The sequence below is a fragment of the Pristiophorus japonicus genome, chromosome 11 (genome assembly GCF_044704955.1).
Source record: "Pristiophorus japonicus isolate sPriJap1 chromosome 11, sPriJap1.hap1, whole genome shotgun sequence".
In the NCBI taxonomy this organism is placed as follows: domain Eukaryota; kingdom Metazoa; phylum Chordata; class Chondrichthyes; family Pristiophoridae; genus Pristiophorus; species Pristiophorus japonicus.
Genome location: NC_091987.1, coordinates 76,688,519 through 76,698,851, shown reverse-complemented (window position 1 = coordinate 76,698,851; position 10,333 = coordinate 76,688,519). Strand labels below are relative to the sequence as shown.

The window sequence follows — 10,333 nt, the reverse complement described above, 5'->3', positions numbered from 1 at the left end:
ATCCACTTTGGGTAGTGGGTACTGGCCCTGTAACGAGATTCGGTTGATCGGTACCTTGTAGTCCCCACAGATTCTGACCTTCCCATCGCTTTTCAACACCAGAACAATTGGACCAGCCCACTCGTTGAACTCGACTGGCGATATGATTCCCTCTCGTTGAGGTTTGTCCAGCTCAATCTTGACTTTCTCTTGCATCATATATGGATCCACTCGGGCCTTGTGATGAATATGGGTCGTGCATCAGGGACTAGATGGATCTGCACTTTGGCACCTGTGAAGTTGCCGATGCCTGGCTCGAATAACGACGGGAATTTGTTTAGCACTTGGGCGCACGAGACGTCATCCACTGAAGACAGTCGTCCCATTTCCATCGGATCTTTCCTAGCCAACTTCTGCCGAACAGCGTTGGGCGATCGCCTGGTACAATCCATAGTGATAAATGATGCACAGTTCCATCGTACAATAACTTCACTGCCACACTGCAAATGACTGGCATGAGCTCTTTGGTGTAAGTGCGCAGCTTGGTGTGGATCGGGCTTAGTTTTGGCCTTTGTGCCTTGTTGCCCCACAGTTTATCAAAAGCCTTCTGGCTCATAATTGACTGACTCGCCCCCGTGTCCAATTCCATGGAAACTGGAATGCCGGTTAATTTGACTTCAACATTATCAGAGGGCTTCTGATGGTGAAGGTGAGTACCCCATACACTTCCTCTTCAGCCTCGAGTTGAGTTGCTTCTCTTACTCGTTCAGCGTGATCCACGCCGGATCGGTCATCTTCTGCCGACTCTGCCACGTGGTGAGTCGCAGCACGTCTGCACATTTGCTGGAGGTGCCCCATTGTTCCGCAGCCCTTGCACACGTAATGCTTGAATCGACATTGATGGGCTCGATGATTACCCCCGCAGCGCCAACATGGTGTTAATGGATTCGTATTCACGCCCCACAGCGGACTCTGAGTCATCCTAGGTCTGGCCTCTGCAGGCGTGTAGGCCCTGCCATGTACAGTACTGCCTACTGAAGGTGTTATTTTATGTACAGTACTTGCCGGTGAGCTTTGATGCTGCAAAGATATCTATTTAGTGTTATCATTCGTGGACATGAAAGCCTGGGCTATCGTGATGGCCTTGCTCAGATCTAGGGATTCAGCAGACAGCAGTTTGCGAAGAATGACCTCGTGGCCGATTCCAAGCACGAAAATGTCCCACAACATTTCCCCCAAAAATCCAGCAAATACGCACTGTCCCGCAAGGCGTCTTAGGTCGGCGACATAGCTCGCCACGTCCTGGCTCTCGGAGCGGCGGTGCGTATAAAAGCGATACCTGGCCATTAAGATGCTCTCCTTCGGCTTGAGGTATTCCCGAACTAGTGTGCACAACTCTTCATATGTCTTCTCCATTGGTTTCGTCGGTGCTAGCAGATTTTTGATGAGGCCATATATCATGGACCTACAAACGGTGAGGAGAATCGCCCTGCCCTTGACCGCGGTCTCTTCCGTATCCAGCTCATTGGCCACGAAGTATTGGTCAAGATGCTCAATGAAGGCTTCCCAATCATCACCCTCAACAAATCTCTCAAGAATACCGCGTGAAAGTTCGTGACCTGTTACTTGTCACCAATTGTTATGTTCAGAATAACTCCACAAGACTGTGTGCTGTAAGCTCAAACTGTTATGACCTTGGTCTCTTTAATGTAACTCCAGAGTGAGGAAGCAGCATGGTAGACTGCCTTCTATACCTGCTTGCCCAGGGTGCACAGGTGACCCTTGGGTCTCCCACAGGTGCGCCCCCTGGTGACAAGTCTTATACACTGGTAAAGTTTACATACATAACATGGTGTACATGGAATTCCAAAAGGCGTTTGATAAAGTGCCACATAATAGGCTTGCTGGCAAAGTTGAATTCCATGGAATAAAGGGGAGACTGGCAGCATGTATACAAAATTAGCTAAGTGACAGGAAACAGAGAGTAGTGGTGAACAGCTATTTTTTGGACTGGAGGAAGGTATACCGTGGTGTTCCCCAGGGGTTGGTACAAGGACCACTGCTTTTCTTGATATATAATAATGACTTGGAATTGGGTGTACAGAGCACAATTTCAAAATTTCCAGATGACACAAAACTTGGAAGTATAGTGAATAGTGAGGAGGATAGTGATAGACTTCAAGAAGACATAGATAGGCTGGTGGAATGGGCAGACATGTGGCAGATGACATTTAACGCAAAAAAATGCGAAGTGATACATTTTGGTTGAAAGAACGAGGAGAGGCACTATAAACTAAAAGGTACAATTCTAAAGGGGGTGCAGGAACAGAGAGACCTGAAGTTATATGTGCACAAATTGTTGAAGGTGGCAGGGCAGGTTGAGACGGCAGTTAAAAAAGCTTACGGAATCCTGGACTTCATAAATAGAGGCATAGAGTACAAAAGCAAGGAAGTTATGATGAACCTTTATAAAAGGCTGGTTTGGCCTCAACTGGGCACCGCACTTTAGGAAGGATGTGAAGGCCTTAGAAAGGGTGCAGAAAATATTTACAAGAATGGTTCCAGGGATGAGGAACTTCAGTTACGTGGAAAGTCTGGAGAAGCTGGGGTTGTTCTCCTTAGAGCAAAGAAGGTTGAGAAAAGATTTGATAGAGGTGTTCAAAATCATGAGGGGTCTGGACAGAGTAGATAGAGAGAAACTGTTCCCATTGGCAGAAACCCAGAGGACACAGATTTAAGGTGATTGGCAGAAGAACCAAAAGCGACATGAGGGAAAACTTTTTTACGCAGTGAATGGTTAGGATCTGGAATTCACTGCCTGAAAGTATGGTGGATTCAATTGTGGCTTTCAAAAGGAATTGGATTAGTACCTGAAGGAAATACATTTGCAGGGCTATGGGGAAAGGGCTGTAGTGCTCTTGCAGGGAGCCGGCACAGGCTTGATGGGCTGAATAGTCTCCTTCTGTCCTGCAACCATTCTATGATTCATCTAAAAGGGAGCATTATCTCAGTACTGCACTAAAGTGTGAGCCTAGATCAGAGGTGTGATATTGGTCAAAGATAGTGCCACAAAATGGGCTGACAGCAAATTGGTTTAGCACTTTGTATGTGATCCTACTCAATTAAAATGCATGCATGAAAATTAATTAACATTTACTATAATTATTATGTCTGTAATATACTTATGAATGACTCCACGAGGCAATGTGTTGTACTCAAACTGTAGTGACCTTGGTCCTTTATTCATAACTCCAGAGTGAGGCAGCCGCATGGTGGCTACCCTTTTATACAGCCCCTGCCACCAGGGCAGGAAACCCAGTCTTCACCAGTTACACCCTCTGGTGGTGCCAGCATAGTATATACACAGTGTAAACCTTATTGATAGTACATCAGGTAAACAAGTCTCCATCTTATGCAACTCTGCAGTAACTACACAGAGAGTATATCTATAGTCTGCATATATAACAGTAATTGCATGATGAAAGAATCATACTGAAACATAGCTCAGGTACTACAAATTAATTCCATTCATTTTAATGCAGTACATTTGGAGCTAACAAGAGCTAACAAACACAGAAAATGCTGCAAACACTCAGCAAGTCAACCAGAATCTGTGGAAACAGAAGACAAGTTAATGTAATGGGTGTGGATCCTTCATCAGAACTTAAACCCTGTTCTAGCGTAGGCTGTGTTCCTCAACTATTAACTTGCCTGTTCTCTTGACAGATGTCCACTGATAAGCTGGCTGTTTTTGTTTTTGCTTCAACTTGTCAGCATCTGCAGTACTTTACTTTTTATCTGCATTTGTGGGTAAAGTGTTGAAAGAATAAGAACTTGATTTGCTGCTATCATGGCCAGTCAATGAAATGATTAATCAGTTACAGACATTGCCATGTATAACGGGGAGGATACATTTGCAGTTTAGAATTTGAAAAAATGGCTGCAAAACAGATTGAACAGCGACTAAAAAAACAACAAAAAATTGAATGGAAGGTTTATTTACACATTTTGTCCTTATTAAGTTTATCTCTAAGATGTTCAAATTCACAAAAATATGTGAACTAAATGATAGGTCTTTCAATAGTTAACTGTTTGAAAATAGTCTACATAACTAAAAAACTTGAAAGAACTTGCATTTATATAGCGCCTTTCACGATCTCAGGATGTCCCAAAAAGCTTTATATGCCAATTGAGTACTTTTTAAGTGTAATAACTGTTGTAATGTAGAAAACACTGCTGCCAATTAGTGTACATACAGCAATGAGATAATGGCCAGATAATCTGTTTCAGTGATGTTGGTTGAGGGATAAATATTGTCCAGGACACTGGGAAGAACTCCCCTCCTCTTTGAATAATACTGTGGGACCTTTTATGTTCACCTGAGAGGATAGACGTAGTCTTGGATAAACGAAAGACAGTGCAGCATTCCCTCAGTACTGTACTGAAGTATCAGCCGAGATTATGCGTTCAAGGCTCTGGAGTGAGATTTCTAAAGTGATATTTCTTACAATTTAAACCATCACTAGGACATTTATCCTCTGCCCCTCACCCTTGATCATCCCCCACCCGATCATCACCCCCCCGATCACCCCCCGCCTGATCATCCCCCCCCCCGACATCCCCCCCGATCATCCTCGCCCCCGATCCTCCCCCCCCGACCATCCGCCCCCCGATCATCCCCCCGCCCGATCATCCCCACCCCGATCATCCTCCCCCCCGATCATCCTCCCCCCCGATCATCCTCCCCCCCGATCACCCTCCCCCCGATCATCCCCCCCCCGATCATCCTCCTCCCCGATCAACCTCGCCCCCGATCATCCTCACCCCCGATCATCCCCCCCCCGATCATCCCCCCCCGATCATCCTTCCCCCAATCATCCTCCACCCGATCATCCCCCCCAATCATCCTCCCCCCCGATCATCCTCCCCCCGATCATCCCCCCCCCGATCATCCTCCCCCCTGATCATTCCCCCCCGAACATCCCCCCCCGAACATCCTCCCCCCGATCATCCTCCCCCCGGTACATCCTCCCCCCCGATCATCCTCCCCGATCATCCCCCCCGATCATCCCCCCCCCGATCATCCACTCCGATCATCGTCCCCCCCGATCATCCCCCCCCAATCCTCCCCCCCCGATCATCCTCCCCCGATCATTCCCCCCCCCGATCATCCCCCCCGATCATCCTCCCCCCGATCATCCCCCCCCCGATCATACCCCCCCGACCATCCCCCACCGATCATCCTCCCCCCGATCATCCTCCCCCCCGATCATCCTCCCCCGATCATCCTCCCCCCCGATCATCCTCCCCCCCAATCATCCTCCACCCCTGATCATCCTCCCCCGATCATCCTCCCCCCCCGATCATCCTCCCCCCCGATCATCCTCCCCCCCCCGATCATCCTCCCCCCCGATCATCCTCCCCCCCCGATCATCCTCCCCCCGATCATCCCCCCCCTCGATCATCCTCCCCCCCCGATCATCCTCCACCCCGATCATCCTCCCCCCCCCGATCATCCTCCCCCCCGATCATCCTCCCCCCCCGATCATCCTCCCCCCGATCATCCCCCCCCCCGATCATCCTCCCCCCAATCATCCTCCACCCGATCATCACCCCCAATCATCCTCCCCCCCGATCATCCTCCCCCCGATCATCCTCCCCCTCCGATCATCCCCCCCCGATCATCCTCCCCCCGATCATCCTCCCCCCCGATCCTCCCCCCCCGACCATCCTCACGCTGATCATCCTCCCCCCGATCATCCTCCCCCCCGATCATCCCCCCCGATCATCCTCCCCCCGATCATCCTCCCCCCTGATCCTCCCCCCCCCGACCATCCTCACCCTGATCATCCCCCGCCGATCATCCTCCCCCCGATCATCCTCCCCCGATCATCCCCCCCCGCCCCCCCGATCATCCTCCCCCCCGATCATCACCCCCCCCCGATCATCCTCCCCCCCGATCATCCCCCCCCGAACATCCCCCCCCGAACATCCTCCCCCCGATCATCCTCCCCCCGATCATCCTCCCCCCCGATCATCCCCCCCCGAACATCCCCCCCGAACATCCCCCGCCCCGAACATCCTCCCCCCGATCATCCTCCCCCGATCATCCTCCCCCCTGATCATCCCCCCCCGAACATCCCCCCCCGAACATCCTCCCCCCCGTACATCCTCCCCCCCGATCATCCTCCCCCCCGTACATCCTCCCACCCGTACATCCTCCCTCCCGATCATCCTCCCCGATCATCCCCCCCGATCATCCTCCCCCCCGATCATCCCCCCCCGATCATCCTCCCCGATCATCCCCCCCCGATCATCCTCCCCCCCGTACATCCTCCCCCCCGATCATCCTCCCCGATCATCCCCCCCAATCATCCTCCCCCCGATCATCCTCCCCCCGATCATCCCCCCCCCCGATCATCCCCCCCAATCATCCCCCCCCGATCATCCTCCCCCCGATCAACCCCCGCGATCATCCTCCCCCCGATCATCCTCCCCCCCTCGACCATCCTCACCCTGATCATCCTCCCCCCTGATCCTCCCCCCCGACCATCCTCACCCTGATCATCCCCCCCCGATCATCCTCCCCCCGATCATCCTCCCCCTATCATCCCCCCCACCGATCATCCTCCCCCGATCATCCCCCCCGCCCCCCCGATCATCCTCCCCCCCGATCATCCTCCCCCCCGATCATCACCCCCCCCGATCATCCTCCCCCCCGATCATCCCCCCCCGAACATCCCCCCCCCGAACATCCTCCCCCCGATCATCCTCCCCCCGATCATCCTCCCCCCTGATCATCCCCCCCCGAACATCCCCCCCCGAACATCCTCCCCCCGATCATCCTCCCCCCCGTACATCCTCCCCCCCGATCATCCTCCCCGATCATCCCCCCCGATCATCCCCCCCCCGATCATCCACTCCGATCATCGTCCCCCCCGATCATCCCCACCCCCGATCATCGCCCCCGATCATCCACCCCCCCCGATCATCCGCCACCCCGATCATCCCCCCCCGATCATCCCCCCCCGATCATCCCCCCCCCGATCATCCCCCCCCGATCATCCTCCCCCCGATCATCCTCCCCCCCGATCATCCTCCCCCAAGCATCCTCCCCCCCGATCATCCTCCCCCCCCCGATCATCCTCCACCCCTGATCATCCTCCCCCGATCATCCTCCCCCCCCGATCATCCTCCCCCCGATCATCCTCCCCCCCGATCATCCTCCCCCCCCGATCATCCTCCCCCGATCATCCTCCCCTCCGATCATCCCCCCCACCGATCATCCTCCCCCCCATCATCCTCCCCCCCGATCATCCTCCCCCCGATCATTCTCCCCCGATCATCCTTCCCCCCGATCATCCTCCCCCCCGATCATCCTCCCCCCCCGATCATCCTCCCCCTCCCGATCAAACCCCCCCCGATCATCATCCCCCCCGATCATCCCCCCCCCCGATCATCCTCCCCCCCCCGATCATCCTCCCCCTCCCGATCATCCCCCCCCGATCATCATCCCCCCCGATCATCCCCCCCCCCGATCATCCCCCCCCCCCCCCCGATCATCCTCCCCCCCGATCATCCTCCCACCCCCGATCATCTTCCCCCTCCGGATCATCCCCCCCGCCCCGATCATCCTCCCCCCCGATCATCCTCCCCCCGGATCATTCCCCCCCCGATCATCCTCCCCCTGATCATCCTCCCCCGATCATCCTCCCCCCGATCATCCTCCTCCCGATCATCGTCCCCCCGATCATCCTCCCCCCGATCATCCTCCTCCCGATCATCGTCCCCCCGATCATCCTCCCCCCGATCATCCTCCTCCCGATCATCCCACCCCGGATCATCCTCCCCCCGATCATCCTCCCCCCGATCATCCTCCCCCCGATCATCTTCCCCCCGATCATCCTCTCCCGATCATCCTCCCCCAATCATCCCCCCCCGATCATCCTCCCCCCGATCATCCTCCCCCCCGATCATCCTCCCCCCCGATCATCCCCCCCCCGATCATCCTCCCCCCGATCATCCTCCCCCCCGATCATCCTCCCCTCCGATCATCATCCCCCCCGATCATCCCCCCCCGAGCAACCCCCCCGATCATCCCCCCCCCCGATCATCGCCCCCGATCATCCCCCCCCGATCCTCCCCCCCCGATCATCCTCCCCCGATCATTCCCCCCCCCGATCATACCCCCCCGATCATCCCCCCCCGATCACCCCCCCCCCGATCATCGCCCCCCCGATCATCCCCCCGATCATTCTCCCCCCGATCATCCTCCCCCCCCGATCATCCTCCCCCCGATCATCCCCCCCCCGATCATCCTCCCCCCCGATCATCCCCCCCCGAACATCCCCCCCCGAACATCCCCCCCCCAGAACATCCTCCCCCCGATCATCCTCCCCCGATCATCCTCCCCCCTGATCATCCCCCCCCGAACATCCCCCCCCGAACATCCTCCCCCCCATACATCCTCCCCCCCGATCATCCTCCCCCCCGTACATCCTCCCCCCCGATCATCCTCCCCGATCATCCCCCCCGATCATCCCCCCCCGATCATCCTCCCCCCCGATCATCCTCCCCGATCCTCCCCCCCGATCATCCTCCCCCCGATCATCCCCCCCCTCCCGATCATCCTCCCCCCAATCATCCTCCACCCGATCATCCCCCCCAATCATCCTTCCCCCCCGATCATCCCCCCCCGATCATCCTCCCCCCGATCAACCCCCGCGATCATCCTCCCCCCGATCATCCTCCCCCGATCATCCTCCCCCCCGATCATCCTCCCCCCGATCATCCTCCCCCCCCGATCATCCTCCCCCCGATCATCCTCCCCCCCGATCATCCTCCCCTCCGATCATCCCCCCCCGATCATCCCCCCCGATCATCCCCCCCCCGATCATCGCCCCCGATCATCCCCCCCCGATCACCCCCCCACCGATCATCCCCCCCCCCGATCATTCCCCCCCGATCATCCTCCCCCGATCATTCCCCCCCCCGATCATCCCCCCCGATCATTCTCCCTCCGATCATCCCCCCCCGATCATCCCCCCCCCGATCATCCCCCCCCGATCATCCTCCCCCCGATCATCGCCCCCCCCAATCATCCTCCCCCCCATCATCCTCCCCCCCGATCATCCTCCCCCCGATCATCCTCCCCCGATCATCCTTCCCCCCGATCATCCTCCCCGCCCGATCATCCTCCCCCCCGATCATCCTCCCCCCCCGATCATCCCCCACCCCTGATCACCCTCCCCCGATCATCCTCCCCCCCCGATCATCCTCCCCCCCCGATCATCCTCCCCCCGATTATCCTCCCCCCCGATCATCCTCCCCCCCCGATCATCCTCCCCTCCGATCATCCTCCCCCGATCATCCTCCTCCGATCATCCTCCCCCCATCATCCTCCCGCCCGATCATTCTCCCCCCGATCCTCCCCCCCGCGACCAGCCTCACCCTGATCATCCTCCCCCCGATCATCCTCCCCCCCGATCATCCCCCCCCGATCATCCTCCCCCCGATCATCCTCCCCCCTGATCCTCCCCCCCCCGACCATCCTCACCCTGATCATCCCCCCCCGATCATCCTCCCCCCGATCATCCCCCCCCGATCATCCCCCCCACCGATCATCCGCCCCCCGATCATCCTCCCGCCCGATCATCCTCCCCCGATCATTCCCCCCCCGCCCTCCCGATCATCACCCCCCCCGATCATCCTACCCCCCGATCATCCCCCCCCGAACATCCCCCCCCCCGAACATCCTCCCCCCGATCATCCTCCCCCCGATCATCCTCCCCCCCGATCATCCCCCCCCTAACATCCCCCCCCCGAACATCCTCCCCCCGATCATCCTCCCCCCGATCATCCTCCCCCCGATCATCCTCCCCCCTGATCATCCTCCCCCGAACATCCCCCCCCCGATCATCCACTCCGATCATCGTCCCCCCCGATCATTCCCCCCCGATCATCGCCCCCGATCATCCCCCCCCAATCATCCGCCACCCCGATCATCCCCCCCCAATCCTCCCCGCCGATCATCCTCCCCCGATCATTCCCCCCCCGATCATCCCCCCCGATCATCCTCCCCCCGATCATCCCCCCCCGATCATCCCCCACCCGATCATCCCCCCCGATCATCCTCCCCCCGATCATCCTCCCCCCCGATCATCCTCCCCCGATCATCCTCCCCCCCGATAATCCTCCCCCCCATCATCCTCCCCCCCGATCATCCTCCCCCCGATCATTCTCCCCCGATCATCCTTCCCCCCGATCATCCTCCCCCCCGATCATCCTCCCCCCCGATCATCCTCCACCTCTCGATCATCCCCCCCCCCGATCATCATCCCCCCCCGATCATCCT

General features: G+C 57.3%; 1 long non-coding RNA gene across 1 annotated transcript in view; it reads right to left on the bottom strand.

The window, feature by feature from the left end:
- Positions 1–3,722: 3,722 nt before the first annotated feature.
- LOC139275768 (uncharacterized) overlaps positions 3,723–10,333 on the bottom strand; it is a 14,592-nt gene continuing 7,981 nt past the window's right edge. Inside the window, exon 3 of the long non-coding RNA XR_011595755.1 lies at positions 3,723–3,777. This is a non-coding gene — a long non-coding RNA (uncharacterized lncRNA). The remainder of the gene's footprint in view (positions 3,778–10,333) is intronic.